Consider the following 23,816-nt stretch of genomic DNA (forward strand, 5'->3'; position numbering starts at 1 on the left):
TGAAACTGATGCTTCGAGCCTTGCCATGGGGGCAGTTCTATCACAGAAGGACCCAGTAACCAATCAGTTACATCCCGTGGCATTCTGGTCTCGCAAATTCTCGCCTCCTGAGATCAATTACACTATTACTGATAAGGAACTTCTGGCTATCAAGTCTGCCTTTAAGGCTTGGCGGCATTATCTTCTGGGGGCCCGACACACCGTTACTGGGATTACGGATCACCGAAACCTGCAATATTTGAAAACCGCAAAAGCCCAATCCTCTAGACAACTCCGTTGGGCACTATTCTTTGCCGAGTTTGACTTCATAATTACCTATCGACCTGGTACAAAAAACGGTAAAGCTGATGCCCTTTCTCGGATGGGAGTGGAGGAACACTTGACCAACCCTAAACCTGTACCTATCATTCCCGAACAAAGAATTCTGGGTGTAATAACCACACAATCCATAGAGGAAATTAAGGATAAAACCAGGCAACTTATAACTCCAGCAGAAATACAGAATTGGCATCTGCAGGGAAAGGACTTTGCAGTAAAGGACAACTTATTGTATTTCCAAGAACGATTATACCTGCCCAGCACAGATTTACAGAAAAAGGTGATCTCTTGTTATCACGAGTCTCTAATGGAAGGACATCCCGGTATGGCCAAAACCTCAGAAAAGATCAAGCGCTACTTCTGGTGGCCGTCTTGGAAAAAAGATATCAGAGACTTTATAATGTCCTGTGGAGTATGCGCCCAAAACAAGAGTCAAAAGGAAAGACCAGCCGACCTCTTACGCCCTATTGACATCCCACCTCGCCCTTGGCATACGCTTTCTATGGACTTCATCACCGACCTACCTCCATGCTCCGGATACAATACGATCCTGGTAATCGTGGACTTATTCTCCAAGATGGCGCATTTCATTCCACTCAAAGGCTTGCCAACAGCAACAACTCTGGCCCGAGAATTTCTCGAAAACATTGTCCGACTGCACGGTTTTCCTTCAGTGCTAATTTCGGATCGAGGTAGTCAATTTATTTCTCATTTTTGGCGAAGTTGTTGTCGGTCGGCTCAAATTGATGTGAGATTATTGACCAGTCACCACCCTCAAACCGACGGACAAACCGAGAGGACCAATCAAACTCTGGAACAGTATTTACGCTGCATGCTGCAACAAACTGAAAAAACTTGGAAAGATATCCTTTGGATAGCCGAATATGCATACAACAACTCTGTCCACTCAGGAACGGGGAAAACCCTGTTTTTTCTTTTATACGGCTGTCACCCTCGAACCTCAGAGTTGGATCCACTCCAAGATCTTGGAACACCAGCAGTAGACTACCTGCACTCTACAATCACCCAAGCTTTTAAGGAAGCCGTTTCTCACCTTCAAAGGGCTAAGGAACAATACAAGAAAGGAGCAGATCAACATCGGAAGGAAGCCCCCCAATATCAAGTAGGAGATCAAGTCTGGTTATCCACCAAATATCTACCTCTAAAAGGACCACGCACATTCAACCCAAGATACCTTGGTCCCTATTCCATCACTACCATAGTAAACCCAGTAGCGGTCAAGTTGGACTTGCCCCCTCACATGAAGATACATCCGGTCTTCCACGTCTCTCTTTTAAAACCCGTGCAACCTCAAACCAGACTAACTAAATCCCCAAAACCTATCCTAGTTGATGGGGAACTCGAGTTTGAAGTCAAAAGCATCCTGATCTCCAAATCTAAGCTATTTTACCTAATTGACTGGAAAGGCTACGGCCCTCAAGAAAGATCCTGGGAACCTGCAGAATATGTCCACGCTCCTCGTCTAATCAAAAGATTTTATCAAACATTTCCTGACAAGCCAAAACCCCCGGGGAAGCCCGGTTTGGGAGGGGCCTTGAGGGGGGGGGAGTACTGTCATGATCTCTGCTTCCAAAAGGCCAGGACTTACCCAACTCCCTTGGAAGCAGACCCATAACCCAGGTTCCGAGTGCCAGCCAATCCCAATTGGGACCTTTTGGACCCTGTCCTGGCGCCAGTGGCGCCAGGCTCATAAATATGCCCAGTCCCAGCGCTGCAAGCGCCGGGCTCATAATGCTTGGGTGGACTTAACCTGCAGCAGACCATGCTGCTTACTTACCTGCCAGTTGAACCCCTGATCCTCTTCTGTTTGGGACTACTTTTCCTGTTGGGTGGGGCAGGAGCCACTCCCTAGGTTCAGAACACTGGAACTCTTCTGGAAAGCAGGAACTCTTTTCTTACCTAGGTGTGGCTGTGGAAGGAGACACCTAAGCACTACAGGAGGCTATTTAAACCACACCCGATGGATGAATCTTGCTTTGCGTTATTCTGCATCCTCTGCAGCAGAACGCTCATCGTGTCTTCTGCATCTGATCCTGGGCCTAAAGGAAAAAGGCTTACCATCCTGAATCCAGTCTTCAGCAACATCTATAAAGACAAGAAAGAACAGGTTAGCACTACGGTCTTCAGTGACAGCGCATCTCTTACCTGGTCCATCGGCTGTCATCAACGCCTCGCGCAGCATTCCTGCATCTGAAAGACAAAGGCTTACCTACTCTTCACGCGCTCCGGAGGTCATCGCACTGCATTCCGGCATCTGAAAGACAAAAGCTTACCAACTCTTCGCACGCTCCGGAGGCCTTCGGCGCTGCATCCCGCATCTGTAAGACAAAAGAAGGTGCGTTTAAAGACATTGGGTAACGTTCAATACTCACGTGCCATTACTCCATCCACGCCAAACTCAGTGGGCATTCCGGCATCCTTCAGCAGCTCCGAACTGGTACCTGCAAAATAAAAGGACAGTTAGTGCGCATTGTGAAGCAAGCAACAAGCGCTTACTTACGCGCTTCCAGGCGCTTCTATTCCGCATACGGGTCCATCCTCAACTCACTTCAGCCAGTCAACCGCCATCGCCGGAACCCTGCAAAATAAGAGACAGCATTACAAAAGACTTTTAAAGACATTTGAAATATTCGGAACTCACCGTTCGTGAAGTAAACGACGGACAGCAGTCCTCTGAAGTCAAGAGGCCTGCGCTACCTATCCAGTGAAGAAACTGGTTACAGCACCCTGCCCCGAGGCAGATGGAGAGCTCGGCGTTCACTTACCTAAGGTGAGAGCGTTAACCTTTGGGGTTCTACAGGAGAGGAGAAAAGGAAAGAGATAGGGACACCCCAATAACCCCAGTTCATTAATCCCATATTTTCTATCTGCAGACATCTTACTCTTCGAGTCAGGCATACAGTGCACAGAGGTCCAGCCCAAAGAGCCAACCGGGTGGTGCACATCACTTTTGAAGATACGGTAGTCGCCCAGTCAAGACCGGCGCCTCTGCGAGAATCAGGTGAGCGTTACAATTAGTTAACGTTGCGGCAGAGGGATATTTACGCCAATGGTGTTCAGCTGTATGCTTTTCTCTCCTAATAACGAGGATATCTTAGTTGAACCAAGATTTCTGTGTGGTTTCTGTTTTTATAAGACGATTCTTCAGTGGCGCCAATTGATTGGTAGCATCTCTAAGAGACTTGGTGATGTGTAAGGCAAGATCCACAGTACAGTCAAAATTCTCAAGAACGCCCAGTTTCTGAGATAATATTGGAGTAAAGTTCTTCGCATTGCGCATATGATCCTCCAATCTGGGGTTGGAGTCTGCTCTGGCAGGAAAAGCTGGCAGCATAATGTCAAAAGTGAGCAATGCATGGTCTGACCAAATACAGGGTGTAATTAATAGGTTAGACAGGGAGAGATGATGGACAAGTAGCCAGTCCAGTGTGTGGCCAGCACTAGGCATGGGGGAGTTGACCAACTGTACAAAACCTATCAAATCATTGGCATCAATAAGCGATCTTGAAGCAGCATCCGGTGGGGCATCAAACCAACAGCTGAAGTCCCCCATAACAAGTACTGCGAGTTCAACCTGGTGATTGTGTTCAGCAAATTAATGAACTGCTCTTCAAATAAGGTTTGCACTCTCGGGGGTCTACAGAGGACGACTACGGTGGTGGAGGTATTGTTGGTCAACTTCACACTCTGCAGGGGATTCGTGTGTCAGAGTATGGTACTGCGAAAATGTTTTCAGTAATAGAGCAACACAGCCCGCCCCATCCCCCAGCGCCCCTCCACCCGCCTCTGTCTGCTCTAAGAAGATTATAACCCTAGGGGAACAGACACAAGGGGCTTCAGATGTGGAGGATTCCAGCAGGTCCATGATCTCTGAATCATGTCGGGGCAAAGAACGCGTATTTAGTAGACCTGGACGCAGTGATAGAGAGGAGGTAGCGGTATTCCCAGATGGAAACTGAGCGCTAGTTGGCAGTAAAGATAATCTGATTATAGCCAGTGAAGTACAGTCCTGTCTAGAAGTGGGTACATGGCTAAAGCTTATAGGAAGGGTGCACGTTGAGGCAGCGTGGGGGAAAGGTACTAATGCCAGGCACATGTCTGAGTTCGGTTCAGAGACTCCACTCTCAGCCCTGGGAGCAAGTTATTCCCCAAGAGCCAAGTGGTCGGTGTTAATTGATGGGTCTTCATTACGCTCAGCCACCAGCATTCTTTGTCTATTTCGCTGAATAGATATTATAAGATCAGTACGTGTGGATGAATTAGTAAAGGTAGGCATGTACATACTAAGACAAATGTTACCAACAGGGATAGAACCTTACCACAAGGCGTAAATACACCAACACAGCTGTGCGCCCCTCCACACACCAGCTACAAACCGGAACTAACCACACGTTAGCGCCATGCGCGTTCGTGTCTGCAATCTAAATAAATGCGCAAAAAAACTACAGAGCTCCGGGGAGTTGTAGTGCCAACTAAATGGAGTACGTGCAGAGAGGATCTCTGTTTTAAATCATGCTCAGATGAAGGTAAGTATGGGTTTATAAACATCACGGCACACTAGAGGTATTGAGATGACAATATATAAAAGTACATGGTAAATACAAGTTAAACACAGGTTAGACGCACAATTCTAAAAGGTTTGCCGTAAAACGGGAGAATGTTCCCTATAGCCCGAACAACAGTGATAAATGCAAAAGAAGCAGCACAAAGGCAGAAACTGCCTTAAATACCAGAACTAAACGGCCGTTCGTGCCAGGAGCGTTCGCGCCTGCAATCTAAATAAATGTGCGAGAAAACTACAGAGCTGCCGGGAGTTGTTGTGCCAACTAAATGGAGTACGTGCAGAGAGGAACTCTGCTTTAAATCGTACTCAGATGAAGGTAAGTATGTGTTTGAGATGACAATATATAAAAAAACATGGGCTAAATACAAGTTAAACACAGGTTAGAAGCACAATTCTAAAAGGTTTGCTGTAAAAAGGGAGAATGTTCCCAATAGCCCCAACAACAGTGGTACATGCAAAAGCCTTTCATATATCTGAAAGGCTTACTCCCTTACTACTTTTCACTCTCAATTCCTCATCTTCCAAAAGAGTCATGCGCCATCCGAAACACTCAATATATTCTACACATTTCACATACCGTTAAAAAATTACATGTTAGTAACTTTAAGAATATGGCTGCATCTGTCAGGGTAGTCCCGGCACCTTAAATACCAGTTGAGAGAAAAGATCAGTAAAGATCATATGTTATAGCAGGTCCCTGAGCATATCAGAGAACAGATTCAGGTAAACTTAATTACTGCACTGATCATCTAGTATGAAAATTCTAGTCTAGAATATTTGCAGACCTTTCTTCTTTTTGCAAAATTCTTATTAAGCAGGAATTCAAACTCTAATAAAAGCAGTGTTTTCACCGAAAGATTTAAAGGAAAAAACTCATTTTACAATACCTCCTTTCGGTTTGCACAGCTGTTTCTCTGTGTAGCAAAATAAGAATAAGATGAATTAAATTACCAACTATTAGGATCCAATAAAATTACTTTAGCTATTTACTATTAACCCATTTGTAAAAGGCTTCATGTTGAGACATGAAAAGTTTATTTTTGAAATTTGCAAATGGATGATTTTCTGTACCTTAATGAAGGGTCAGCCTCACGCTCTCTGTGTAACAAAAAGCATATCCCAAATTAATTATTTAGAAGCATTGTCTAGAAAGAGAGTTGTAACTTTTTTGGTGTCACAATAATTTTGAACATAACATGCCGAATAGTGTCATAAATAGGGATTAAATACGAATATAATTTTCATTTTTATAAACACATGGTGACATATTGTTATTACCCCTTACTGTGTTTTCTAAAGGCAAACACACTAACATGGCATTGCAATCAAAGGCATCAGAGAAACCTGGAACAGCTAACAGACATGTTTATAGAAAAGGGAGATCCTGAGCCAAGCCATCAGAGTGGATATGGTGACCTGGGAGGAGCTGTAACCTGGGGCGTTGGCACAAACAACTTGTCTCTATAGGGACGTGGACTTCTACCCCAACACATCCATCTAGGTCCTGTAAAAAGAACTGAAAGTGCCCATGATACTTATACAGGACTCACAGAGGATGTTCTTCTGGGTACAGATTTTCTGTTATTTGACTGATGCCTCAGAGAAATATAAACAACTGAAAGTCCTTTATTTTTAGGTCCAGAAATAGTTAGTCCTCCTGGAACGAGGAGGACTTAGAGGAAAGGATGGAGGTGTGTAAAAGGGTCTGTAGCCCAACCATATCAGGAAGGGTTGGGGACTTTTGTTATCTGGGAGTGGGAGGTTTACCAGGCTGGACGCCAGAGCCAATTCTACCGCACAGGGGCAAAGGGGCAATTGGGAGGGCTCCTGTCCCTTCCTTAAGTGTCAGTGGAATTGAATTTGGTACTCACCACATATATCTGTTTCCAAAAGTCTTTCTCTCTTTTTCATAGAGAACTAGCAATGCCAGCAGCCCCATCTGTGAACTGAATGGCAAACAGCCCACAAGGACATCTTGAGAAATTTTAATAGAAACGCTGATTGACTTTGGTATTGGAATTCTTTCCCAGCAGAAATGCATCAGAGGGTGGTGGACCAACTCCCCTCACATGAAAAGGCATAGACTAGAAGCTATTGGGCAGAGTCAACTGATCCAGAAGGAAAACGACACATGATCAATTGTAAGAGAATGGAAACAGAAAACAGACACAGATTGTGTACACATGTGCCCTTTGTTTTTCGCAGAGGGTGGGAAAGGTAACCGGATGTGTTGTAGAAAGCGTATGTTCAGATCATGGGGATGTTATGAAGTCAGATGAGGTTGAAGGCGGGTCAGGTTGGGTCAGGGTTTTGGGCGTGGTGGGATACTGTCTGTTAGCTTGCAAGTCTAATAAATTTGACTCCTACTTGCTAATTCCTTTTCAAGCTACTTAGTTGTCTTGTTTTCTTTACTTCGATACCAGTGACATGAACCAAAGAGGTGATTGTGATCCCACCAAATGAAACAGAACCCCCAAAATCTATCAGAGAGGAAAACATCTTCTCAATGTTTAAACCAACTAAGCCTTCGGAAACCACTAAAGATCCAACAAGTGGCAATAAGAAGATCAGACAACAGAAACAAATATATATATATATATATATGTTGTCTATGACTAAGAGGAAATCGAATGGCTCGAGAGACTTTTTAAGAAATCTGGGCTCTCCACCACCAACGGATAATAGACATATTCAAAAACGTGCAAGGAATGAATTGATGCTTCCGTTGGTGGAAGTGGCCAAGGATCCATCTATTGCACCTGCCATCCCTACCAGAAACAAAAGGGATATACAAAAGACAAGTTACTCCCTCTCAGTCTTCCCACACTTAATAAAATCACAGATTCCTGCTCTGATCCCTCGATCTTAGCGAATATCTATAACCATGCCATGCTCACAGCCTTAAACTCTATCGCCCCCACTAAACTCAGGAAACCAAAACCACATGTTAAGAGTCCTCCTAATGGTCTCATCCTAGCCTCCCTCAACTATGAAGCCATCTTCCAGGCCAAAAAAGAGTCCTATAATAATCGCATTACGCAAGCACATTCAAATACCAAAGAATAATTCAAGATTCTAAAGCAATTTAAGACACCTGCCTTGCCCCCAGATACTTGCACTAAAGATAGCAAATGGTGTGCTAATATTCAGACAGCGCTACTGGACAAAAGTGCATTCCACCAATTTAAAATTAAATGCAAAAACATTCTCTACAGACTGATAAACTTCAGACCACTCTTCTGAGTGCCACCTTCCAGGCCACCACTAACATTAAACCTTTCTCCTTTTCTCCACTCACCATTGCTGAAGTGGAAGGAATTATTAACAAACTTAAACCATTTCATTGTCAAGGTGATTCATGCCCTGCTACTATTATCAAGGAAGCCTCTCATGATCTAGCCCCTTTCATCACAGCCTTCATAAACTCGTCGTTAAAAACTGGTGTAGTCCCGGACAATCTCAAGGACGCCTGGGTCATCCCTTTGCTTAAAAAGACGTCGCTTGACCCTAATATACCAACTACCTACAGACCTATCACTACCTGTCCCTTTCATGCTCAAAATATTAGATTGCGCAGCTTACCTTCAGATCCAGGACTATCTCGTAGCTAACAATCTCCTCGGTCGGAGAGAATCGGGCTTCCGCCCAAGGCATGGTGTCAAGACTTGAGTGTTGTGCAGAATATAGGACCTCCGCCCTTAAGCACTAAATAGAGAGGTAAAACAACTCGCTGTTCACTCTTTAGGGTCACAGGTGGCAGGTACAGGAGTGCAGGAAACCCCGAGAGCTGCAAAGGAAATAAGCAGGTATGGAATAGACAAATGGCACACAGTACAGGTCAATTAGGTACAAAGAGGCAAAATTCGGGAATCTTACCTAAGTGTTGGGGTGTAATATCCTGGAAGGGAGCAGTGTATGGCAAGGAAAGAAAAACTCCCCCTGAAAGCGTAGCTGTACCCTCAGTGAGAAAGCAGCAGCAGGTGGTGGTGGTACAGTGCTCTCACTGGAAGCCCCTGAGAGATGGCAAACTGAGCGGTTCACTTGGTGGGTTATTGAGTAAGTTCCAAACCGATCTTGGAAGCTGATGTGAAGTCTGGAGCTGAACCAAGTGAGCCAAGTTGTCATAGCCAAAACGTGATCCAAATAGAAATTCGTAATGCATAGCCGAGGTCAAAGATTCCTGGAGATGCAAAGACCAAAACCAAGGGTAATCCAAAAGACAGTCCAAAGTACGTAATCCGAGGTCAAGGGAAAAATTTCAAAAAGCAAACTTGAATCAGAACACCAGTAGCGCCAGAAAAACAGCAGTGAAGCACGGAAAAGGGCGTAATCCTCACTGTTTTAAGGGGGTTGCCATGGAAATCCGGACACGTGATCGGAATCCCTGTGTCACGTGACGGGGATTGATGCGTGGTATCATGGCAACGCTACCCCTTTTCGTGTGCTGTGAAATGCGCCATGGAAGCTGCCAATGGAGGAATGGGCGCAGCCGGCTGCCGCAACCCTGAGCCTCTTGGAATGCCTTGGAGCATCGGCGAACCTCCCCCTGCCGCTGTGAGGGTACAGGACGTGAAATACAGGTGGCGTGGTTGATTGCATCTGTGGGGCATTCTGGGAAATGTAGTGCTATGGGCTTGAGTGCTGGGGAATGTAATGCTGTGGACTTGAGTGCAGGACAGAGCCTCCCCCCCAATGGCCCACAACCCCATGGGCTGGACGGATTGTCCCTATGAAAATGGCAGACGAGGACTGGGGCATGGACATCAGCAGCGGGAACCCAAGTCCTGTCCTCGGGACCATAATCCGACCAATCAACCAGGTATTGCAGACGACGGCTGCAAACACGGGAACCTAGGATCCCAGAGATCTCATACTCGTCAGAGGCGTGCAATGACAAGGGAGCGGGGGGCAGGACCACACGGGTGGAAGCGGGGCATGATTTCAGCAAAGATGTGTGGAAAACTGGGTGGATACGCCAAACAGAAGGCACAGAAAGACGGTACGCTACTGGGTTTACCACTTTGGTCACTCTATATGGCCCCACAAAGCGAGGGAGAAGTTTCTGGCAACCAGGGATACAGAGGTGTCGAGTGGACAGCCCGTCAGCGGAAGCCTTCATAGCAGCTTGGGATTTGGGCATGGACCTGGGATAAGTCTCGGATGCAATCTGAACTGCAGGAGTACCGGACGGGAAGACATCTGGAAAAGGAAGGGTACGGGGGTGTTGACCATATAGAGAATAAAACGGAGAAAACCCAGTGGAAGAATGTGGTGCATTGTTGTAAGCAAATTCAGCCAGATGTAGCATCTGATACCAGTATCAAAACTAGTGGGGGAATGAGCAATGTCGACACTCTCCCCCGAACCACAGAAGCCGAATGAAGTCGACCCTCCACCCGTGGTTGGCACAGGTATCTGATTATAACTTACAGAATACTCGGTGGCAGCCAGTAGGGGCAAGAGGGTTAGGGAGAGGTTGTGGATGGGGAAGGGGAAGGGAGTATAGGAACACCGGAAAGAGGGTAAGGAAAGTCCTAGTGTGGCTAGGTTAGGGGAAGCAACAGGAGAAAAAACCCTACTCTATCTAGTATCTTTACTAGCATATCATAACACTCTATATCACGTCCAGTATCACCCTAATACCTCTTAATACAGGTCTTAATGTACTGCTTCCTGAACACACAGTTATATTGTACCCCTTGATACAGGCACACACATGTCGTGGACTACATTTAAGCGAGAAGTATGAAACATGTACATGGGATTAGTTCCCACCACGAAGAAACCATCACACAAGGCCCTTAGGGCAAGCAGTTTGCACAGTTACACAACATAGAAACAAAACAGTAGTCAACACATAGAACAACACAACCATGGTAGTGTCATAGTTTGTCTTTCCCAGTAATTCAGTTGAATGCACTGAAAAACACTGTGCTACGAGAGCGTTTTACTATACTCTAAACGCATGCACTGTATGCAAAGCAGAATAAGATTCCAGAGTTCCTAGATTTGCGTATTGGGACTCGTTCAGCGCCCCCTGAGCCATATGAACCAAAGAATGCGTGAAAATGCCCATCAACGTGCATAGTACACCATGAAACAATCGCAAACAGCAGCGTTTTAAATAAAGAAACCAATGCAGCACTTATCTGTCGTCCGGGAAGCTCATAAGCCTTTCCCGGACGTAATCTGTTATGGCTCATAGAAGCAGCTTGAGTCCGTGTTCCTCGCTGCAAACGGAACGTGTTGAATTTCCAGCAGACCGCGTACCGACGAGAAAGTTTCCAGCATGAATGACATGGAGCAGCGGTCGCTTAGTCCTCCGGCATGGCTTCTCCTCAAGATGCAAAATAAGCCACACCTGCTGTGCGCCGTTGGCCGTTGATAAGCTGCATTAATGATTGTCAGCTATCCACACGCGTGCACGGCATGAACTACAAATTGCCTCAAAGAATGCTGGGCAATGTAGTTCATGCACAGCAATACCGTCTCCTGATGCCCTTTCTCCTCCATCCCAAAGTCCTAACATTACCTCCTCTCTCAGGGCCCTTTCCAGGACCTGGTTTACCAGGGTGTTGCTGATGAAATTGTTTGACCATTCTAGGAGTATGCACTCCCTCATCCGGCTCCCACGAACAATCCTCCGGTCCATAACCCTTCCAGTGAATCAATTACCACAACTGATTCTTTCTCTTCTTCACATCCAGAATATGTTGCATTTCATGTTCTTCTTGGCCTTTTGTCATGATCGCTGGAGGCCGTCTGGTAATCGTTTCCAGAGCTGCGGGTTTAAGTAAAGATACATGGAACACTGGATGTATCGGTAGAGATTTAGGTAAATGCAATTTCATAGCAGTTGTAGCTATACATTACTTAATCACATAGGGCCCAATGAACCGAGGTGTACATTTCGTGCCCCAACCAAAGACAAATTCTGAGTAGATAACCAAACTCTGTCCCCCACTTTATATGTAGGACCTTCCTGTCGATGCTTATCTGCTTGATTCTTGTAATGTCTTTTGGCTCTCTCCAGATTTTCTTGTGCCTTCTGCCTAATCTCTAGAATCAACTGTTTGCGCTCCTGCAATACTGGTATACTTTCCATCTCTGGCAGGTGCTCTGGTATCATATTTTGTTCTTGTCCATACAAACATTCATTAGGGGCCATCCCTAAGGACGTATAAGTATTGTTATAGGTAAATTCGGCCAACCAGAAAGCTTGCACCCATGACTCCCTGCCATCACCTAAGTAACCTCTTAAATATTGCTCAAGTGTTTGATTCACTCTTTCAGTCTGTCCATCAGTTTGGGGGTGATAGCTAGCGGACAAGGCACAATTGATTCCTAGCATTTGACAAAAGGCACGCCAAAATCTGGAGGTAAATTGTGAGCCCCTGTCCGAAACAATGCTGTTTGGCAACCCATGTAACCTCACCACATGTTGCAAGAATAACTCAGCCAACTTGCCTGCCCCAGGTATCCCCTCACAGGGAATAAAATGTGCCTGTTTGGACAGAAAATCCACCACAACCAAAATGGTGTCACATTGCCTATCTGGTGGCAAATCCGTAATAAAATCCATAGAAATATGCGTCCATGCTTTTTCAGGAGTTGGTAATGGTTGCAATAACCCTCGTTTCCTAACATGCTCTGCCTTGTTGCGTGCACAATTCTCACATGAGTCTACATATTTCTCCATATCTTGTCTTAAAGTGGGCCACCAGAAATATTTCTCCAACATCATATACATGTTCCCCCTACCTGCGTGACCTGCTAAAGGAGATTTGTGACACCAAAACAAAGCCTTCTTTTGTAACTCTTTAGTTGGGAGATATAACTGCTTTTTATGATAGGGCAACCCATGCCGTATGGACTGGGCCGGATGACTACTTTGCCATTCTGACAATTGCCGGGGTGTGAAAGCTCTTTTGACTTGTTCAATTACCTGGGTAGTAATAGCTCCAACAATTTTATCTGGCGAGATAATGGGCTTAACTTCGCTTGTTACATTATCTATATTTTGTTGCCTGGAAAGAGCATCGGCCTTCTCATTCTTGCTGCCCGGCCGAAAAGTTACAACAAAGTCAAATTCCTTAAAGTATTGTGGCCATCTTAACTGTCTAGGACTCAGAGTATGAGCCGTTTTAAAGTATTGCAAGTTCTTATGATCCGTTACCACTATTACCTGGTGCCTGGCTCCCAGTATGTCTCCATTCCAAGAATGCGGATCTTATGGCCAACAACTCTTTATCAGTTATGGAGTAATTCTGTTCACACCCTGACAACTTCCTGGAATAAAACGCTACAGGATGCCATACTCCCTGCTTATCTTTATGGGACAAAATTACCCCTATCGCCACATTACTGACATCAGTCTCAACCTGAAAAGCCCTCTCTGTATTGGAATGTTGCAACACAGAGGCAGTAGTAAAGGCTATCTTCAATTCTTGAAAGGCTTTCTCTGCCTCCTCACTCCAACGAAACTTCACTGCTTTCTTTAATAAGTGCGTGATTGGCGTGACAATCCTAGAGAAATTACTAATAAATTGCCTATAAAAATTGGCAAACCCCAAAAATGACTGAACATCCTTTACACATTGGAGAAAAGGCCAATCTCTAACAGCTTGCACTTTTTCAGGGTTCATCACAATTCCTGTATCTGTCAATATAAAGCCCAAAAACTCCACCTGAGTTACATGAAAGGAACATTTCTCCAATTTTAAACATAAGTGATAATCCTGTAGTCTTTTCAACACCTTTTGTACATGTCTTACATGGTGTTCAGGAGATTCAGAATAAATTAAAATGTCATCAATGTACACAATAACAAAAGTATCAATAAATTCATGCAATACTTCTGGCATAAAAAAATGAAAAGCTGCCGGTGCATTACATAAACCAAACGGCATCACAAGATATTCAAATAAACCAAACTTAGTTCTGAACGCTGTTTTCCATTCATCCCCCTCCTTGACCCGTATCAAATGGTAAGCTCCCCTTAAATCCAACTTGGTATAAATTTTGGCCGCCCTTACTTGGTCTAACAGCACTGAAATCAAGGGTAATGGAAAACGATTCTTTATTGTCACTTTGTTTAATGCCAGATAGTCAATGCAAGTGCGTAGGTGCCTTCTTTCTCAGGAACAAAAAATAAAGGGGACGATACTGGTGATGTAGAATGTCTGATAAAGCCTTTTGCCAACATCTCGTCCAGATATTCTCTTAAATGCTGATTTTCCTTTTCTGTAAACGCATAGATTCTACTACATGGCAGTTTGGCTCCCTCTTCCAGCTCAATTACACAATCATATGGTCTATGCAGAGGTAATTGCTCTGCAATCCTCTTGTCAAACACTCCACTAAACTCCACATACTGTGAGGGAATTTCTTCTGTTACTGCTCCTACCAAATACTCTTCCGACCTCGTTTCTGTTAACAATTGTACGGGTCCTCCTTGCTGAAAAATGTGTGCCTGACACCTCTCTTCATTAAACCACACCGTCTGTTTTTCCCAGTCAATGCTGGAGTTTTGTAGAACTAGCCAAAGCATGCCCAAAATGAATCCAAATTGAGGTGCTGCTATTAAATCAAATACTATTTCCTCTTTATGACCCTGTCCACAGATCATGTTCAATTTTTCTGTTTGCTTTCGAATGGGCCCTGACACCAACGGAGAACCATCCACGGATTGAACTCCTTCCACTTTCATCTTGATCAACAGCGGTAATCCTAACTGTTTTGCCAATGTAATGCCCACAAAATTATCAGTGGCTCCTGTATCTACCATGGCCAAAACCTCTTGTTTAGTTAATATAAAACATAATGTAACCAATATGTATAAGTGAGACGTTTTACTTCCCACTGTGTTTGCCGCCCATTTGGGGAACCTTATATCTATCGGGCCTGGCGCCTGTGTTCCCCTTACGGCCGGCCCAGCTCTTTTCCCGCCTCCTTCGTACTTTTTTCCCCACCCACACTTTTCTGAGGTATATTAGGGCATGTTTGTATAAAATGTCCTGCCTGTCCGCAATAAAGACACAACTTATTAACCTTCCTCATTTCCTTCTCTGCGGCAGACAATGGTCCTCGAACACTCCCAATTTGCATTGGCTCTCCTTCACTTGCTCTTCCTCCTCTACTCCTATCAAAACGCACGAACGGCCCTGCTTCTGGTCTTTTCTTATCTCCTCTCCTCTCATTCATACAATGATCTAAACGTAACGCTAAATCAATCATGGCCGTGCATGTTCCTGGTTGCGGCTCTACTTGAGCAATTGCATCCTTCAGTTCCTCCCGTAATCCCTGGTAGAACAACACTGTTTGTTTAGCCTCTGCCCACTCCGTCTCAATTACCAATCTGTTGAACTGGGTGACATATGTTACCAGATCTCACCATCCTTGTCTTAAACCCAATAACTCCTTGTCTTGAGCTAATGATACTTCGCGGCGATCAAATAACCTGCCAAATTCCCCAAAAAAACCATCCCAGTTGTATAACAAAGCATCATCTTTTTGAAGAACTAGCGGCATAGCCCATGCTGCGGCATCCCCAGTTAAATATGAAATCACAAAAGCTGTTCTAGCCTGAATGGTTTCAAAAGAGGAAGGTTTGCACAAAAATGAAGCCTCCACTGGGTAAGGAAGGTCATATATTTCCTGGGATCCCTCGAAAATCTTTCTGGAGCTGCCAACGGAACACTACTAGGTGCTTGAACAACAACTGTAGGATTTTGACCCGTGGTTCCTGTACTAGTTCCCTCCAGCGGTGTCCGCTGAGCTACCAAACTCTATACTTGCGTTTTCAAGTTGTCAGATTCCTGTCTTGATTGCACCAATTCTACTTGAATATCCTGAAGTGCCTTTAGCACATCGGCCAATACAGGAGTACTCGCTTCCATTTGGCTTGGGTGGTTGTAAGTATCCCAATATGGGGGTGGCTTATTATGTCAAAATTAGTGGGGGAAGAGCGATGTCGACACTCTCCCCCGAACCACAGAAGCCGAATGAAGTCGACCCTCCACCCGTGGTTGGCACAGGTATCTGATTATAACTTACAAAATACCACGTGCCAGCCAGTAGGGGGGAGAGGTTGTGGACGGGGAAGGGAGTATAGGAACACTGGAAAGAGGGTAAGGAAAGTCCTAGTGTGGATAGGTTAGGGGAAGCAACAGGAGAAAAAACCCTACTCTATCTAGTATCTTTACTAGCATATCATAACACTCTATATCACGTCAAGTATCACCCTAATACCTCTTAATACAGGTCTTAATGTACTGCTTCCTGAACCCACAGTTATTGTACCCCTTGATACAGGCACACACATGTCATGGACTACATTTAAGCAAGCAGTATGAAACATGTACATGGGACTAGTTCCCACCATGAAGAAACCATCACACATGGCCCTTAGGGCAAGCAGTTTGCACAGTTACACAACATAGAAACAAAACAGTAGTCAACACATAGAACAACACAACCATGGTACTGTCATAGCTTGTCTTTCCCAGTAATTCAGTTGAATGCACTGAAAAACACTGTGCTACGAGAGCGTTTTACTATACTCTAAACGCATGCACTGTATGCAAAGCAGAATTAGATTCCCGAGTTCCTAAATCTGCGTATTGGGACTCGTTCAGCGCCCCCTGAGCCATATGAACCATAGAATGCGTGAAAATGCCCATCAACGTGCATAGTACACCATGAAACAATCGCAAACAGCAGTGTTTTAAATAAAGAAAACCAATGCAGCACTTATCTGTCGTCCGGGAAGCTCGTAAGCCGTGTTCCTCGCTGCAAACGGAACATGTTGAATTTCCAGCAGTCGGCGTACCAACGAGAAAGTTTCCAACATGAACGGCATGGAGCAGCGGTCTCTTAGTCCTCCGGCATGGCTTCGCCTCAAGATGCAAAATAAGCCACACCTGCTGTGCGCCGTTGACCGTTGATAAGCTGCCTTAATGAGTGTCAGCTGGCCACACGCGCGCACGGCATGAACTACAAATTGCCTCAAGGAATGCTGGGCAATGTAGTTCATGCCCTTTCTCCTCCATCCCAAAGTCCTAACAACCAGGTCTGTTGGTGCTGTAATGACAGGCATCTTAAATATTGCTCCATTGCCTGGTTAACCCGTTTGGTTTGTTCGTCCGTTTCTGGGTGGTAGGCAGAAGAGAATCGGACGTCCATACCGAGCAGTTTGATGAGGGCACGCCAGAACCTGGATGTGAATTGCGAGCCCCGATCAGAAATCAGGATGGACGGGAGCCCAAATGAACAGAAGATGGACTTGAAGAACAACCCCGCCAACGCGGGAGCATTAGGGATACCTGAACAGGGAACATAACTAGCCATTTTGGTATAGGAATCCACGACCACCCACACTGTATCATAACCCTGCACCCTTGGCAAGTCGGTAACAAAATCCATCGTAACTGTGTGGCAGGGTCTGCGTTGGATAGGCATGGATTGGAGCAACCCTAAGGGGCAACCATTCCTATTTTTGCATTAAGCGCAAACTGAACAAGTATTGACATCTTTTCTCGTGGTGGGCCACCAACACCAACGTTTCAACAACAATAATGTGCGTTTTTGTCCCGGGTGGTGTCCGTTAACAGGGACACCGTGAGACCACCACAAGGCTTGACTGCGTGAGTCAGGTGTCGGTAACACAACTCTATTTTGCACAAACGGCAGGCCTTCGTGATAGACGGGGTCCCAGTCAGCTAACTGGTCTGGATGTTGAGACACCCATTGGCGGACGGAAGACAGAAGGGACGATGGAGGTGTGCAGAGGCATATAACACCACCTTTTTCTAGCAGAGAATCAGGAAAGACAGAAAGGGAAACACCCCCTGGTGAACGTGACAATGCATCAGCCTTCCCATGCATAAGCCCAGGTCTGTGTTTTATCCCAAAATCATAAGCCACAAAGAACAAGTGCCAGCGCACCTGCCGGCTGTTGACGCATTTAAGAGATGCCAGGTCCTGCAGATTGCGGTGGTCAGTATATACCATGGTTTGGTGTCCAGAATGTGATGCCTCCAGGCTTGAAATGCGTCTTTGATTACCAACAATTCTTTCTCCGTGACAGTTTAGTGTGCTTCAGCAGTGGTAAACTTATGGGAATGGTAAGCGACAGCATGTAAACGACCAGAGGACACACAAAGCTGCTAGAGCACATCACCCAACGCAAATGATGAGGCATCGGCTTCCACCACAAACGGGAGTTCTGGGCTAGGGTGCTGGAGGACAGGGGCAGTGGTGAAAGCAGACTTCAGGGCCACAAAGGCAGTCTGTTTCTCAGATGCCCAGAGGAACGGGTTCCAAGGACTAGTCAGGGCAGTGAGAGGCTCTACTATGGAGGAGAAACCAGAAATGAAACATCGGTAATAATTAGCGAACCCAAGAAAGGACTGAAGGGAATTTATGTCTCTTGGAACAGGCCAATCCAGGACTTCACGTACCTTTGAGGGATTCATGGACAACCCGCTAAGTGAAATATGGAACCCCATGAATTCAACCTCCTTAACATGGAAAAGCCACTTTTCTGGTTTAGCAAAGAGAGAATGCTTCCTAAGCCGGGTCAAGACCTCTCGCACGTGTACCACGTTCTCCTGTAGTGTATGTGAAAATATGATATCATCCAAATAGACTATGACAAATACATCTGTGATGTTACTAAATACCTCATTCATGAAGCGCTGGAAAGTGGCGGGCGCGTTGCACAGCTCGAAGGGCATGACTTTGTACTCATAAAGACATTATCTGGTACAGAATGCGGTTTTTAACTCATCACCTTTACGCACCCGAACCATGTTGTAAGCCCCTCTCAGATTTGGTGAATACGGAGGCATGCATCAATCGGTCGAGTAGTGGAGTGATGAGAGGAATAGGGTAACAACTTTTTTTATCTTAAAATCCTGAAGAATGGAAAACAATTCCTTTGAACCGGATTTTGCTTTCAGGATCCTGTGATTATAAACCTCTGACTTTAGCGCCTCCTTGTATTTTTTAACCAGGAGTTTATAATTAGCTAACGTTGCGGCAGAGGGATCTTTACGCAAATGGTGTTCAGCTGTACGCTTTTCTCTCCTAATAACGAGGATATCTTAGTTGAACCAAGATTTCTGTGTGGTTTCTGTTTTTATAAGATGATTCTTCAGTGGCGCCAATTGATTGGTAGCATCTCTAATAGACTTGGTGATGTGTAAGGCAAGATCCACAACACAGCCGAAATTCTCAAGAACTGCCAGTTTCTGAGATAATATTGGAGTAAAGTTCTTCGCATTGCGCATATGACCCTCCAATCTGGGGTTGGAGTCTGCTCTGGCAAGAGAAGCCGGCAGCACAATATCAAAAGTGAGCAATGCATGGTCTGACCAAATACAGGGTGTAATTAATAGGTTAGACAGGGAGAGATGATGGACAAGTAGCCAGTCCAGTGTGTGGCCAGCACTATGCATGGGGGGGTTGACCAACTGTACAAAACCTATCGAATCATTGGCATCAATAAGCGATCTTGAAGCAGCATCCGGTGGGGCATCAAACCAACAGCTGAAGTCCCTGATAACAAATACTGCGAGTTCAACCTGGTGATTGTGTTCAGCAAATTAATGAACTGCTCTTAATTTCTGTGTGGTTTCTGTTTTTATAAGACTATTCTTCAGTGGCGCCAATTGATTGGTAGCATCGCTAAGAGACTTGGTGATGTGTAAGGCAAGATCCTCAGCATAGTCAAAATCCTCAAGAACGCCCAGTTTCTGAGATAATATTGGAGTAAAGTTCTTTGCAATGCGCATATGAACCTCCAATCAGGGGTTGCAGTCTGCTCTGGCAGGAGAAGCCGGCAGCATAATATCAAAAGTGAGCAATGCATGGTCTGACCAATACAGGGTGTAATTAATAGGTTCGACAGGGAGAGATGATGGACAAGTAGCCAGTTCAGTGTGTGGCCAGCATTATACATGGGGGAGTTGACCAACTATACAAAACCTATCAAATCATTGGCATCAATAAGCGATCTTGAAGCAGCATCCGGTGGGGCATCAAACCAACAGGTGAAGTCCCCCATAACAAGTACTGCGAGTTCAACATGGTGATTGTGTTCAGAAAATTAATGAACTGCTCTTCAAATAAGGTTTGAACTCTCGGGGGTCTATAGAGGACAACTATGGTGATGGAGATAATGTTGGTCAACTTCACACTCTGCAGGGGATTCATGTGTCAGAGTATGGTACTGCAAAGATGCTTTCAGTAATAGAGCGACACCGCCCTCCTCTCCCACCCCCAGCGCCCCTCCATCCGGCTCTGTCTGCTCTAAGAAGATTATAACCCGAGGGGAAAAGACACAAGGGCTTCAGATGAGGTGGCCAAATCTAACCAGGACTCAGTGAGTGCCAGCATATCTAGCCTGGATGATTCCAGCAGGTCCATGATCTCTGAATCATGTCGGGGCATAGAATGCGTATTTGGTAGACCTGGACGCAGTGATAGAGAGGAGGTAGCGGTATTCCCAGATGGCAACTGAGTGCTAGATGGCAGTAAAGACAATCTGATTATAGCCAGTGAAGTACGGTCCTGTCTAGAAGTGGGTACATGGCTAAAGCTTATATGAAGTGTGCACGTTGAGGCAGAGTGGGGGAAAGGTACTAATGCCAGGCACATGTCTGAGTTTGCTACAGAGACTCCCCTCTCAGCCCTGGGAGGAAGTTATTCCCCAAGAGCCGAGTGGTCGGTGTCAATTATTGGGTCTTCATTATGCTCAGCCGCCAGCATTCTTTGTCTATTTCGCTGAATAGACATTATAAGATCAGTACGTGTGGATGAATTAGTAAAGGTAGGCATGTACGTACTAAGACACATGTTACCAACAGGGATAGAAACTTACCACACGGCGTAAATAAACCAACACAGCTGTGCGCCCCTCCACACACCAGCTGCAAACCGGAACTAACCGCACGTTAGCGCCAGGTGCGTTCGTGCCTGAACACTAAATAAATGCGCGAGAAAACTACAGAGCTGCTGGGAATTGTAGTGCCAAGTAAATGGAGTACGTGCAGAGAGGATCTCTGCTTTAAATCATACTCAGATTAAGGTAAGAATAGGTTTATAAACACCACAGCACACTAGAGGTATTGAGATGACAATATATAAAGGTACGGGCTAAATACAAGTTAAACACAGGTTAGAAGCACAATTCTAAAAGGTTTGCCGTAAAACGGGAGAATGTTCCCTATAGCCCAAACAACAGTGATAAATGCAAAAGAAGCAGCACAAAGGCAGAAACTGTCTTAAATACCGGAACTAACTGGCCATTCGTGCCAGGCGCGTTCGCGCCTGCAATCTAAATAAATGCGCGAGAAAACTACAGAGCTGCCGGGAGTTGTTGTGCCAACTAAATGGAGTACGTGCAGAGAGGAACTCTGCTTCAAATCGTACTCATATGAAGGTAAGTATGTGTTTGAGATGACAATATATAAAAGCACGGGCTAAATACAAGTTAAACACAGGTTAGAAGCATACCCCCAACAACAGTGGTACATGCAAAAGCCTTTCACATATCTGAAAGGCTTACTCCTTTACTATTTTTCACTCTCAATTCCTCCTCTTCCAAAAGAGCCATGCGCTATCCGAAACACTCAATATATTCTACACATTTCACATACCGTTAAAAAATTACATGTTAGTAACTTTAAGAATATGGCTGCATCTGTCAGGGTAGTTCCTGCAGCTTAAATACTGGTTGAGAGAAAAGATCAGTAAAGATCATAAGTTATAGCAGGTCCCTGAGCATATCAGAGAACAGATTCAGATAAACTTAATTACTGCTCTAATCATCTGGTATGAAAATTCTAGTCTAGAATATTTGCAGACCTTTTTTCTTTTTGCAAAATTCTTATTAAGCAGGAATTCAAACTCTAATAAAAGCAGTGTTTTCATTGAAAGATTTGAAGGAAAAAAAACACATTTTACAATACCTCCTTTCGGTTTGCACAGCTGTTTCTCTGTGTAGCAAAATAAGAATAAGTGCTCATGAATTAAATTACAAATTATTAGGATCTAATAAAATCACTTCAGCTATTTACCATTAACACATTTGTAAAAAAGCTTCATGTTGAGACATGAAAAGTTAATTTTTGAAATTTGCAAATGCATGATTTTCTGTACCTTAATGAAGGGGCATCCTCACGCTCTCTATGTAACAAAAAAGCATATCCCACATTACTTATTTAGAAGCATTGTCTAGAAAGAGAGTTGTTACTTTTTTGGTGTCACAATAATTTTGAACATAACATGCCGAATAGTGTCATAAATAGGAATTAAATACGAATATCATTTTCCTTTTATAAACACATGGTGACATATGGTAATTACCCCTTGCTGTGTTTTCTAAAGGCAAAAACACTAACATGGCATTGCAATCAAAGGCATCAGAGAAACCTGGAACACCTAACAGACATGTTTACAGAAAAGGGAGATCCTGAGCCAAGCCATCAGAGTGGATATGGTGACCTGGGAGGAGTTGTAACCTGGGGGGGTTGGCACAAACCACTTGGTTCTATAGGGACGTGGACTTCTACCCCAACACATCCATCTAGGTCCTGTAAAAAGAACTGAAAGTGCCCATGATACTTATCCAGGATTCACAGAGGCCGTTCTTCTGGGTACAGCTTTTCTGTTATTTGACTGATGCCTCAGAGAAATACAAACAACTGAAAGTCCTTTACTTTTAGGTCCAGAAATAGTTAGTCCTCCTGGGACGAGGAGGACTTAGAGGAAAGGATGGAGGTGTGTAAAAGGGTCTGTAGCCCGACCCTATCAGGAAGGGATGGAGACCTATGTCAGCTGGGAGTGGGAGGTTTACCAGGGTGGACGCCAATGCCAATTCTACCCCACAGGGGCAAAGGGGCAATTGGGAGGGCTCCTGCCCCTTCCCTAATTGTCAGTGGAATTGAATTTGGTACTCACCACATATATCTGTTTCCAAAAGTCTTTCTCTCTTTTTCATAGAGAACTATCAATGCCAGCAGCCCCATCTGTGAACTGAATGGCAAACAGCCTACAAGAAGGTCTTGAGAAATGTTAATAGAAATGGTGATTGACTTTGGTATTGGAATTCTTTCCCAGCAGAAATGCATCAGAGGGTGGTGGACCAATGCCCCTCACATGAAAAGGCATAGACTAGAAGCTATTGGGCAGAGTCAAATGATCCAGAAGGAAAACAACACATGATCAATTGTAGGAGAATGGAAACAGAAAACAGACACAGATTGTGTACACATGTGCCCTTTGTTTTTTGCAGAGGGTGGGAAAGGTAACCGGATGTGTTGTAGAAAGTGTAGGTTCAGATCATGGGGATGGTATAAGGGCAGATTAGGTTGAAGGCAGGTCAGGTTGGGTCAGGGCTTTGGGCGTGGTGGGATACTGTCTGTTTGTTAGCTTGCAAGTCTAATAAATTTGACTCGTACTTGTCCATTCCTTTTTGAAGATACTTAGTTGTCTGGTTTTCTTTACTTTGATACTAGTGACATGAACCAAAGAGGTGATTGTGATCCCACCAAATGAAACAGAATCCCCAAAATCTATCAGGTAGGAAAACATCTTCTCAATGTTTAAACCAACTAAGCCTTCGGAAACCACTAAAGATCCAACAAGTGACAATAAGAAGATCATAAAACAGAAACAAATATATATATATATGTTGTCTATGACTAAGAGGAAATCGAATGGCTCGAGAGACTTTTTAAGAAATCTGGGCTCTCCACCACCAACGGATAATAGACCTATTCAAAAACGTGCAAGGAATGAATTGATGCTTCCGTTGGTGGAAGTGGCCAGGGATCCATCTATTGCACCTGCTATCCCTACCAGAAACAAAAGCGATATACAAAAGACAAGTTACTCCCTCTCAGTCTTC

Source organism: Ambystoma mexicanum, chromosome 4q, assembly GCF_040938575.1.
Source record: "Ambystoma mexicanum isolate Mex_15411 chromosome 4q, UKY_AmexF1_1, whole genome shotgun sequence".
NCBI classification, from domain to species: domain Eukaryota; kingdom Metazoa; phylum Chordata; class Amphibia; order Caudata; family Ambystomatidae; genus Ambystoma; species Ambystoma mexicanum.